Source organism: Macaca fascicularis, chromosome 15 (genome assembly GCF_037993035.2).
Source record: "Macaca fascicularis isolate 582-1 chromosome 15, T2T-MFA8v1.1".
Lineage (NCBI taxonomy): Eukaryota > Metazoa > Chordata > Mammalia > Primates > Cercopithecidae > Macaca > Macaca fascicularis.
In genome coordinates, this window is record NC_088389.1 from 61,878,176 (window position 1) to 61,890,479 (window position 12,304).

At 43.6% G+C, this 12,304-nt stretch overlaps 1 protein-coding gene across 9 annotated transcripts in view; it reads left to right on the forward strand.

Moving 5' to 3' along the window:
* ZBTB5 (zinc finger and BTB domain containing 5) overlaps positions 1–12,304 on the forward strand; it is a 44,120-nt gene that overhangs the window by 26,104 nt on the left and 5,712 nt on the right. The window lies entirely within an intron of this gene.

Consider the following 12,304-nt stretch of genomic DNA (forward strand, 5'->3'; position numbering starts at 1 on the left):
CAGGAGGAGCACAGAGACAGGCAGGGGCAGGAACTGGGGCAAGCTGTTTTAGGGTCTGGCCCCACAGTGGCGTCTAGGGGTGGGTGCCTGTAGCTCCCGAAGCCCCACTGGGCATGCTAAAAGTGTTCTTTTAGCTCTGCTGTCTGCAGATGGGTTAAGTGTTAACCAGCTCAGTTCCTTCTTGGTATTTGGGTTCTTGTCCGGAATCCAGGAGGAATCAGGTCACACACAGACTTGAAGGATTAAGTGTTAACCAGCCCAGTGCCTTCTTGGTATTTGGGTTCTTGTCCGGAATCCAGGAGGAATCAGGCCACACACGGACTTGAAGGATGGTGTATGTGGGGATTTTATTGGATGATGGAGGTGGCCCTCAGTGGGATGGATGGGGAGCTGGAAAGGGGATGGAGTGGGAAGATGATCTTCCCCTGGAGTTCAGCTGTCCTGCGGCTGATCTCCTCTCTGACCATCCCCAGGTGAATGGCTCTTGACATTCAGATGCTCCTTCTCTTCTCTCCTTCTCTGCCAAGCTGCTCTTTTGCTCCTCTGCACTTCTGTCTGTCTGCTCATCTGCCTGTGGAACCTGGGGTTTGGGGTTTATATGCATACAGGATAGCATGGCGTGGCAGGCCAAAAGGCAACATTTGGGCACAAAAACAGAATGCCTGTTCTCATTTAGGGCCACAGGTTTCCAGGCTTGAGGGTGGGGCCTTAGCTGGGGTACTGCCCGCTTCCCAGTATTTCCCTGTCTCTTGTCCGTATTACTAGGGTTTTTGTTTTTGCTCAGCCCACACAGAAGTAGGATCTGCTAGGGTTTTATCTAGATTGGGCTCCTGAATGTTAAGGATTCCTTAGAATGTTAATTTGCTTTCTGCAGGTGACAAGTGTGGATCCTGCCTGGCAGACAAGCAGCAAATAACTTGATATGGTAGTAGATGATGTTTGAGTATGGGTGCAGTTTTTGTTATGAATAGTATAGTATTGAGAAGCATGTGGGTATATCAGTGTATGAATTAAATAGTTTAAAACGTGCTGGCTTGTTCTCCGAAGACACAAAGGAACTTTTTTCTTAGCCTAAGTAAAGCATTATTAGAAAAGTAAATCTATTGAGAAAAGTCAACTTTTGATTATTGATGTTAATGTAATGGACAGTAATATGAGTGTGTTTTCTTAATTATATTTAGTTTTGAAATTCCTAAATATTTGTTCCTGCAGATAACAAATACTGAACTATACACTTGCTTTGGGTCAGACACAGTTATACATCAGTGAATTGCTTGCCACACTCTCCTCTCCATACTCTCCTCATATATTGACTCATATTGTCACATTTTGGAGCCTTTTAAAGAGACTTGAAGCCTTTTTCCTTGGTTAGAAGGCTTCAGACAGGCAGCATTGGGTAAGACTCTTACTTACTCAGCCTGAGCTCTGTTAAGGCTTTTAGACTGGCCCTCTGACTTTGCTAGAGTTACTTGAGAGTTCTGAGTAACAATGATCTTGATTCATGATTCCCTTCCATTAGAGTAAATAACAAATTTTATACCCCCCAAATGAACTGAATTTTAAAAATAATCCCTCTAGATGCAAAAATATTCTAAAGATTTTGAGATAGCTGTATTATATGGGTTTTCCTGGGAGATGTAATTTGAACTTCATGTTTGACTGTGTGGCAGAGATCCAACATAAACCAGGTTAAGTTAAAGGGGAATTCATTGGCTCTTGAAACAAGTTCTAGGGTGGTGCTAACTTTAGTCATGCCTGGATTCCAGAGTCTTGATATCTTCTGAACACTATTTTTGGTATCAATTTCTTCTGTGTTGGCTTCATTCTCAAACAGGCAAAAATGGTCATTCTCAGTGCTGGATTTATATCTCCCTCACAGTTTGTTATCTGGGTGAAAATAGTCTCTTTCTTGATAGTACCAGCAGAAGTCCACAGGCAGACTCCATTGGCAGAACTTGGGTCACATACCCATGTCTGAAACAATCACTAATCAAGGAGAGTGGGTACTAAGTTGGCTGGGTCTCCCTGGATCCTCCATCTCCTGGTAAACTAAGGGGTTTGCGGCAGTTCGATCTGTACCACATGGACACATGGACTCATGGACTAAGAATGGATGGGAAGTGGTTTCCTTCAAAGACACAGATGGACCCCTCCTCCCGGAAAAGGTGGAGATAGTATTTGAATGTTGATTTGTGGGGAAATGGTAAAAAATTTCATACGTTACAGTTACTTAGTGCTGTGTAACAGATCTCCTGAAAACTTCATGGTGCTCACACCTGTAATCCCAATGCTTTGGAAGGCTGAGGCGGAAGGATCCCTTGAGCACAGGAGTTCGAGACCAGCCTGGTCAACATAGGGAGACCCCATCTCTTAAAAAAAAAAAAAAAAAAAAAGCTGTGTGTGGTGGTCCGTGCCTGTAGTTCCAGCTAACGGGAGGCTGAGGTGGGAGGATTGCTTGAGCCCAGGAGTTCAAGGCTGTAGTGAGCTATAACTGTGCCACTGCACTCCAGCCTGGATGACAGAGCAAGACTCTGTCACTATTTAAAGAGAGAGAGACACAGACAGACATGTGGCATCTTAGAATCCAATGAAGGAATAGAGATTTCTTGTTCACCTAATGGTTATGGGACAGGGGTAGGGGATTGAGAGTGCAACATATATGATGTAAATATACAAGAATATTCCTTACTAATAGACAGTAGCATCTGTTTATCCATATGGTTACATGTTGCTTTATTCTTTAGTATCACCAAGTGTGTGTAGCAGATACTGTGTGGCTCTGACCAGATGCCCTTGATCCCTATTATGGGTTCTGTGCACCCATTCTCTAGCTATTGTGTGCTTAACAGCTTCCATCTGTGACTCTTGAGGACTGCCTTTGGGTGACTGGCATCACTTTGTGCATGGGCCCAGAGAACCAGAAGTGCCTGGCGGTTTACATTGCCCTAGGGAGGCTTTTAGTCATTGACTGAGTGACTGCAGGGCTATGAAAGACCAGCACCTTTGCCTTGAGGTGGCTCAAACTCAGAGGCATTGTTTATACTCCATAGCACACCTGCTAGATCACAATAAGGCTGGGATTTTGCCCCATATCATACCTTTGCTTGGCTGCTGCTTCCTTCTCCTGCTCCTTACTCCCATTTCTCCTGGGAACAACTTCTTGATAAATCACTTGCACTTGAATCTTTCTCTTATGGTTTGCTTCTGGGGAACCCTAATTAAAACAGTATGAGTCTAAGCCTCCTTTGTATTCATAGTCTTTGGAATCACTTTTGAGCTTCATATTAATAGTGATATACACTGCTATTTCCAACTAATTCTTGGAATATTGACTTTTGGGTTTTGGGGATGGCCAAAACATATATCAAAAATAATGCTAGTATGTCAGCTGCATTTGGTTTAACTCATGACCCCATTTTTACTGTGAGTTGTGCTTCTGTTTCTAGATATTAAATAGCTTATCTTAAAATTCAGTCAGTGCAATTGAAACTGCCTTTGCAAAATCATAACTGAGAAAATTATGACAGCGAAAGATATCAGGCCTAACCGACCCCATCTTGCTTCTAACCTCTAAACTGTCCTTGTTCATTCCTGTGCATAGGCCAAACTAGCCTTGGGAAGGAATTTTGTTTACAATTTAAAGCTAAACTGTTCTTGTAAAACAAATGAAAGGCCACCAGACACCAAGTTAGAATGAGAGGGGCTGGAATTCTAAATATTACCAGCCATCATTAGGTAGGTCATAAGAGTTGCAACTTCCCCAATTACTCTTGAAGATAACATCACTATTCTGAACCTCAGATCGGCCTTTTGAGATGTCTTTTCAGGTTTTTGCATTTCTGACAACTGGATGGCCCCACCTGGACCTGCCAACCAGTTCTGTATCCCCCACTGAGGAACTGACCCAGCATAAGAGAACAGCTTCAACTCCCTAGATTTCATCCCTAACCCAACCGATCAGCACTCCGACTCACTGGCCCCCACCCACCAAATTATCCTTAAAAACTCTGATCCCCGAGTTTTCGGGAAGACTGATTGAGTAATAGTAAAACTCCGGTCCTCCCACACAGCTGGTTCTGTGTGAATTCCCCTTTCTCTATTGCAGTTCCGCTGTCTTGATAAATCGGCTCTGTGTAGGCAGGGGCATGGTGAACCTATTGAGCAGTTACACAACCACAGCAATAGGTTGCCCTTCACTGTGCATAAATCATTCTTCCTGATCCATTCAGAAAGATTGGTATTTACTGTGTTAATAATTGCATTACCTGGTTTGTGATACAATAACTATTTATATCATTATTGTATCATAGGAAGCTTTCTGTCCCTTAAATAATATAAGAATTATCCTCTCCATAACATTTGATAGATATTTCCTACAAAACTATTTAGTACTGATGCCTTTTAGGGGGTGATAAGGACAGTTTTTTCTAATTGTATGTATGTGGTTATAGTCTATTCAGGCTTTCTTTTTACATTTATTATCTTACCAAAAGTATATGTAAATTTGCTAAGTGCATGTCTTTTTTTTTTTTTTTTTCTTGAGACGGTCTCACTCTGTCGCCAGGCTGGAGTGCAGTGGCACTACCTTGGCTCAGTGCAGTCTCCATCTCCCAGGTTCAAGCGATTCTTGTGCCTCAGCCTCCCAAATATCTGGGATTACAGGCCTGTGCCACCACACCCAGCTAATTTTTTTATTTTTGGTAGAGACAGGGTTTCGCCATGTTGGTCAGGCTGGTCTCAAACTCCTGGCCTCAAGTGTTCCACCCACCTTGGCCTCCCAAAATGCTGGGATTGTAGTCATGAGCCACTGTGCCTAGCCAGTGAACATCATTTAATGAATCAGTAGTTCTACAAGATTTAAGACAAACACCAGGCCTTACCTTCCCTGCTTTCCATTTTCTTTTCTTTTTAAATTTTTTTTGGCGATAGGGTCTCACTCTGTCACCCAAAGTAGAGTGCAGGTAGTATGATCTCAGCTCACTGCACCCTCCACCCCTGCGGGCTTAAGCTATCCTCCCACCTCAGTCTCCTGAGTAGCTGGGACTATAGGTGTGCATCACTACGCCCGGCTATTTTTTTGTGTTTTTGGTAGAGATGGGGGTCTCACCATGTTGCCCAGGTTCCTGTTTTCCATTTTCTCTTCTCCAAGACTACCGCTTTCAACTCTTAGCTAATTCTTTTGGTAATTACATACATAAAATAATATGCTTGGAGCTAATTTTTTTTTTTTTTTTTTTGGAGATGGAGTTTTGCTTTGTTGCCTAGGCTGGAGTGCGGTGGTGTGATCTCGGCTCACTGCAACCTCCGCCTCCCAGGTTCAAGCAATTCTCCTGCCTCAACCTCCCGAGTAGCTGGGATTACAGGTGTGTGCCACCACACCCAGTTAATTTTTGTATTTTTAGTAGAGACAGGGTTTCACCATGTTGGCCAGGCTGGTCTTGAACTCTTGACCTCAGGTGATCTGCCTGCCTTGGCCTCCCAAAGTGCTGGGATTATAAGCGTGAGCCACCATGCCTGGCAGGAACTAATTCTTAATTTCAGTTTAGGCATTATCTATTGACATCTTCCTTGATTAAAGGTAAGACTGTTACTCTTTATGAATTTGTTAATTTCTCCTTGTAATTCTACCAGTTTTGCTCAATGCATATTACTCATTCTTCTATCTTCCGAATATAATTAAAATTTTTGTTAGATCAGCAGTTTACGAAGTACAGTCCAGTGATCTATATGGGCCCCCCAGACTTTTTCAAGGGGTCTGTGAGGTCAGAACTTTTTATGATACAAAGACTTATTTGCTTTTTTTTTGGAGCAGTTTCCTTGTCTGGGGTAGATACCTGGGGTTTGTTGTCTCAGGTCAAGAAAATTTGGGACACAGACACACACGAGGAGTTTAGGAGTGGAGGTTCAATAGGCCAAAGAAAGAAACAAAGAGAAAGGAAAACAGCTTTCTCTCTAGTGAGACAGAAGGGCTTCTGTAAGGAATTGACCAGCCGGTGGCAGAATTTGCCAGATTTTATAGGCAGGCTTGAGTAGGTGGTATCTGATTTACGTAGGGCCCACAGATTGGTTTGATCACGTGTGACGTTTACATAGCACATGGGGAAGGCTGGCCATTCTATCCTAATCTTATTATGCAAATGGACTTTCTCCTTGGCCTGCCCCATTGTCTGCTCCTTACTGTACACATTGCTGAAAAAGAGAAGGGAAGATGAAGCCACCGTTTTGAACGTGATTGGCACAACTGCTGGCATCTATGTCTGCAGCTTGATTTTACAGGTTGCTCTTTGTTAGAAAGAAAAATGACTTGGGGCTGCTTTTCATTAAAAGGAAAACCTTACTGAGGGCTTCTTTACCCTCCTGTCTGCCTAATTTCTCTTTAATTCCTATGTCATTTTTTACTCATTCTTTTTTTTTTTTTTTTTTTTTGAGTCTCATATTATCACCCAGACTAGAGTGCAGTGGGTACAGTCTTGGCTCACTGCAACCTCCACCTCCTGGGTTCAAGCAATTCTCATATGTCTCGCCTCCCGAGTAGCTGAGACTACAGGCATGTGCCACCATGCCTGACTAATTTCTACATTTTTAGTAGAGGCAGGGTTTCACCATGTTGGTCAAGCTGGTCTCAAACTCCTGGCCTCTGCCCACCTGGACCTCCAAAAGAGCTGGGATTACAGGCATGAGCTACTGCGCTGGCCCTTTTTTTTACTCATTCATGAATGTGGAATGGAGTTCCAGAGGCCATGCAATGTGTGATATCACAAACCTGAATGCAGAAGCAAATATGAGAATCCAGTTGTCTTCTCTTAATGCCAAAATATAAAACAATACCCCTCTTATGTTTTTGGAAAAGTTATTTATTTTTAAAATAACCTTTTTTTTATATAGAGATGGAATCTCACTATGTTGCCCAGGCTGGTCTTGAACTCCTGGGCTCAACTGATCCTTCCACCTCAACCTCCCAGGGCGCTTGCTGGTTTTACAGGTGTGAGCCACCGTGCCCGGCCCAGTTATTAAAATGGTATGTTAACATGTAATTGTTTATCATTTGTTTATTTTTATTCTTTTTTTGAGACGGAGCCTCGCTCTGTCACCAGGCTGGAGTGCAGTGGCGTGATCTTGGCTCACTGCACTCTCTGCCTCCCAGGTTCAAGCGATTCCCCTGCCTCAGCCTCCCGAGTAGCTGGGACTACAGGCATGGGCCACCATGCCCAGCTAATTTTTGTATTTTTAGTAGAGTCGGGGTTTCACCATGTTAGCCAGGATGGTCTCGCTCTCTTGACCTCATGATTTGCCCGCCTTGGCCTTCCAAAGTGCTGGGATTGCAGGCGTGAGCCACCGTGCCTGGCTGTAATTGTTTATTATTATTTTTAAATAAGTTGACAAATAGTTTAAAATTTTCTGTTTTAATTTCTTTAGAGTTCCTTTTTTTAAGAAAATTTACCCTACTTCTTTAGCAGTCCATGGCAGAGTAATCAGGACTTAACAAATTGGTACTTGAAGATGTTACGGTGTAACACCAACTCATCTGTCCTTCTGTTGTTTGGTTCTTTCTTTCATTTCTAGGAAGATCACCTCTTACTCAGTAAAACTATGCATTTCCAAAGTCACCTGGATTAATATGTAGAGGGGCCCTGTTTGTCAGAGGGATGCTATGGTGGACATCTGTCATTTGCAGCTCCCCAGAATCTTTGAACACCCCTTCCCCCTTCACTTTTGGATAGCCTGCAAATTGTGAGTCCCACTTTCCCAAGGTGGAATCATACTTATGGTGCAGACATTAGCCTCTGTATTGCCTGAAGATGGTCTGCCAACAAGGTATAACAGGAAGTTCCAAGCATCCCTGAAGTGTTTTGAGAGGAGCGTGGAGAACTTGAGTTGGTCTCAGGGCCTATGATGGGGGATCTAGTGTAGAGCTGAGGATCTCTAGGCTGATGGGAAGTTAAAAGATTGTATGTACTGTTTGCCTATATTCCAGTATTATTTAAACCTTTTATCTTTGTTGGGGTTGTGTTTAGCTACCTTAGCAGCCTCTTTTCAAAGGTCCCCTGGCTCTTGGAAAATTTCCTCAAAATGGTGTTTCTGGGACCACAATTTTTAAAATTTGATGATTTATTTATTTTAGAGATGAGGTCTTGCCATGTTGCCTAGGCTGGTCTCGAACTCCTGGGCTCAGGTAATCTTCCTACCTTGGCCTTCCAAAGTACTGGGAATTACAGATGTGAGCCACCATGCCCAGTCCCATAATTTTTAAGTAACCTCTTTTTCTCATATAAGCTCTGTTGCTTATTTAAAAAAGAGAGAGAGAGAGAGAAGCATTGAACAGAATATTACTGTCCTTTTAAATCAGTATGCCTGGTTGAAATACTATTTATTTGCAAAGTCAGTCTTTTATGGCCCCCCTCATCCATTAAGTCAGGAAAATAATTCCCATCTGCCACTGTTGTTTTGAAGATTAGAAATAATGTAAATTAAAAGTACTTAGAATAGTGACTGTCAGGCTCTCAGTAGTTACTGTTATACCTGTAATCCCAGGCTGGCAGGAGGATTGCTTGATGCCAGGAGTTCAAGGCTGCAGTGAGCTATGATCATGCCATTGTACTCGAGCCTGGGCAACAGGGTGAAACCCTGTCTCAAAGAAAAAAGCACATTAAAAAATATATATTTTATTACCACTACCATTACCTCTGTTACTATCACCAGTGAGACTTACTACAATGCTGGGTGATATGGTTTGGCTCCTGTCCCAACCCAAATCTCATCTCAAATTGTAATCCCCACGTGGAGGGAAGGAGGCGATTGGATCCTGGGGGTGGTTTCCCCCATGCTGTTATCGTGACAGTGAGTTCTCACAACGTCTGATGGTTTTATAAATGACAGTTTCTCCTTCACACACACTCTTCTTCTGCCACCATGTGAAGAAGGTCCTTGCTTTCCCTTCGCCTTCTACCATGATTGTAAGTTTCCTGAGGCCACCTCAGCCATGCAGAACTGTGAGTCAATTAAACCTCTTTCCTTTATAAATTACCCAGTCTTGGGTATTTCTTTATAGCAGTGTGAAAACAGACTAATACACTGGGTCTGTTCCCCACTGTAGGAGAGAAAGCAATAACGCTGAGTGTCTGGTGTTCCTTGGTTTTGCCTGTTGGGCCCAAGCTTCCATGGTCGCTAAGAGCAACTCTGAGGCTTGTACAACTTCCCACCACAACTCCCTGTTTAATTTATTTTATTCCTCAAACCAGAATGTTTCTTCCCCGTTACTGCTACAGAATAATCACCCCTCTGGAACTTGGCACTTATTCATATATGAGTATACTTTCTAAGGCAGAGCTATAGACTTATGAGCAGTAATTGCATTTCGTTTAATCTCCCCAAAGCCTTGAGCTCTGTGGGCCCTGAGTGAGTTGGGTGGGGACCTGGGATGTGTGTGCTGCTGCCTGCCACTGCTGGCTCTCTGCTTTCTGCAGGAAAGCTTGGTAAAGCAAGAAGGGATGTGGCAGTGGCTGCATCTTTGGAGATCTCATCTCTCACACATGATAGCAAAGAGCAGACACCTCAGTGGGAAAGTGTGCATTTCAGTGATCTATTTTGTTGTTGGAAATTAATCAGAGGTCAACAAACATAGGAGGCAAAACAATATGGCCAACACGTGGCTGCTGCTTTGAGGCATTTTGCTTTTCCGATAGTTAACTTTCCAAGTATAGCTGAATAGCATAATAGTCTCAGTCGCTGCAGTAGACCGTTGGGTTTTGTGGACTTAGTTTGCCATTTCAGTTATTTCCCACGATCCTGACCAACTTTGGCCTGTAAGACTGTACGGCTGGGGCATCAGAGCAAGTGGTTGGGCCTGGGGAGCCGCTTGGCACCCATGCTGCCTTCTTATGAAATGCCATGATGGTATTTGTGAATTTTGGAGATTTGCAAAGATCTCAGGTATATCCCTTTAGAATGCCACGGATCTACCTTTTTTAAAAAAATTTTATAAATATGATTATACATTTTTATGTATTTATTTGAGACAGAGACTTGCTCTGTCGCCCAGGTTGCAGTGCAGCGATCTTCGCTGTCTGTAACCTCTGCCCCCTGGGCTGAAGCAATCCTCCCGCCTTAGCCTCCCAAGTACGCTGGGACTACATGGCGGGCACTTGCCACCATGGCCGGCTACTTTTTGTATTTTTAGTTGAGATGGGGTTTTGCCATGTTGCCCAGGGTGGTCTCGAACTCCTGAGCTCAAGCAATCCACCCACCTCGGCCTCCCAAAGGGTTAGGATTACAGGCATGAGCTACCACACCCAGCCTATAGTTCCATAAGTCTTATAGGTGAAAAGAAGCAACAACAGAACAGCAGTCCCCTGTCCCATCCTTTTCCCCCATCAATTACCCACTTCTCAGAGGCAACCACTTTCAGTTATTTCAGCTATTTCTTCCACTATTGACTTCCTTTTTGTTTGTTTTTTGAGACAGGGTCTCACTCTGTCTCCCAGATTAGAGTGCAGTGACGTGATCTCTGCTCACTGCAACCTCTGACTCCCGGGCTCAAGTGATCCACCTCAGCCTCCCAAATAGCTGGGACTGCAGGCACACACCACCATACCCGGCTAATTGTTTTTGTATTTTTAGTAAGAGATGGGGTTTCGCCGTGTTGCTCAGGCTGGTCTCGAACTCCTGGGGGCTCGAGGGACCCACCTACCTCGGCCTCCCAAAGCGCTGGGATTACAGGCATGAGCCACCATGCTCAACCAACTTCTCTACTGCTAAATAACATGCCAAATTACTATTTTTTGAGATAACCTATTTCAGACTGTATTTCTAGATTAATAAGGAAAGCGAAGATTTAACTTTATTATACCTCATCTCCTCTACCCCCTCCCCCAATGCAAAGTTGCTTTCTCTCATCTTCCCAGTATCTCACATTTGGTTAGTGTACTTATGACTGTGTAAATACTGTCTACAAATGCATTACATATTGTGTCCTACAAGTAAACAACCTTGTTTTTTTCTTGGAGTTAATCGTTGATCCATTTAAAATTTTCTTGTCTTTTTTAATGACCCATCTTCACACTTTGATAGAACTGGTAAATTCTAAGCACTCCCAATCACATCAGGTTATCTATCCATTCCTTTTTTTTCCACCCCCCTTGGAGACCCACTCCTTGGAGTCCTTCCTGCTCCAGTCTGACTGCTTTTGCTCTCCAGGCCTGCTGCCTAGTTGTCATCTGGGGCTTCATCATTATCCTTGGGATTCCCTTTGCCTGTCTTCTCTAGTGAGTCTCCTGTTTCCTGCAATCTTAGTCGCTTCCTGAGAAAGGGTAAACCTTTGGGTTCTTATCTGAAAATGCCTTAGTTTATCCTAATTGATTAATAGTTTGGCTGAGTGTGGAATTCTAAGTTGGAAATTTTTTTTTTTTTTTGGATAATTTTGAAGGAACTGTCATCTTCTAGCTTGCAGGGCTGCTATGGCAAAGACAAACGCCCATTTTATTCCTGATACCAGCCTAGTGTGGGGATTTGTATTTTCATATTGTTGAGTACTTGTTGGGCCTTATTAGTCTTAATAAGAAAATTTATTCAGTTCTCAAAATTAAAAAAAATACCATTTCTTGGCTGGGCGCAGTGGCTCCTGCCTGTAATCCCAGCACTTTGGGAGGCCAAGACGGGCGGATCACCAGAGGTCAGGAGTTCAAGACCAGCCTGACCAAGATGGTAAAACCCCCGTCTCTACTAAAAATACAAAAATTAGCCGGGCGTGGTGGCATGCACCTATAATCCCAGCTAGTGAGGAGGCTGAGGCAGGAGAATCACTTGAACCAGGGAGGCAGAGGTCAGTGAGCCGACATCACGCCATTGTACTCTAGCCTGGGGGAACAGAGCGAAACTCTGTCTCAAAACAAAAAAAAAAACCATTTCTTACATCATTTTCACCCTCTGTATTCTTACTTTTCTCTTTCTGTAGTCAAGATATTGGACCTGATTAATTCCTTCTCTTTTTCTTATTCATTCACTTATTTTTATTTTCTGAGACAGGGCCTTGCTCTGTTGCTTAGGCTAGAGTGCAGTGGCCCAGTCACAGTTCACAGAAGCCTTGACTTCCCAGGCTCAAGTGATCCTCCCACCTCAGCCTCCCAAGTAGCTGGGACCACAGGTGCACACCACCATACTCAGCTAATTTTTTTTTGAGACAGGTTTCACTCTCACCTAGGTTGGAGTGCAGCGGTGTGATCTCTGCTCACTGCAGCCTCTGCCTCCCAGGCTCAAGTGATCCTCCCCCTTCAGCCTCTTGAGTAGCTGGGACCAGAGGCACACACCA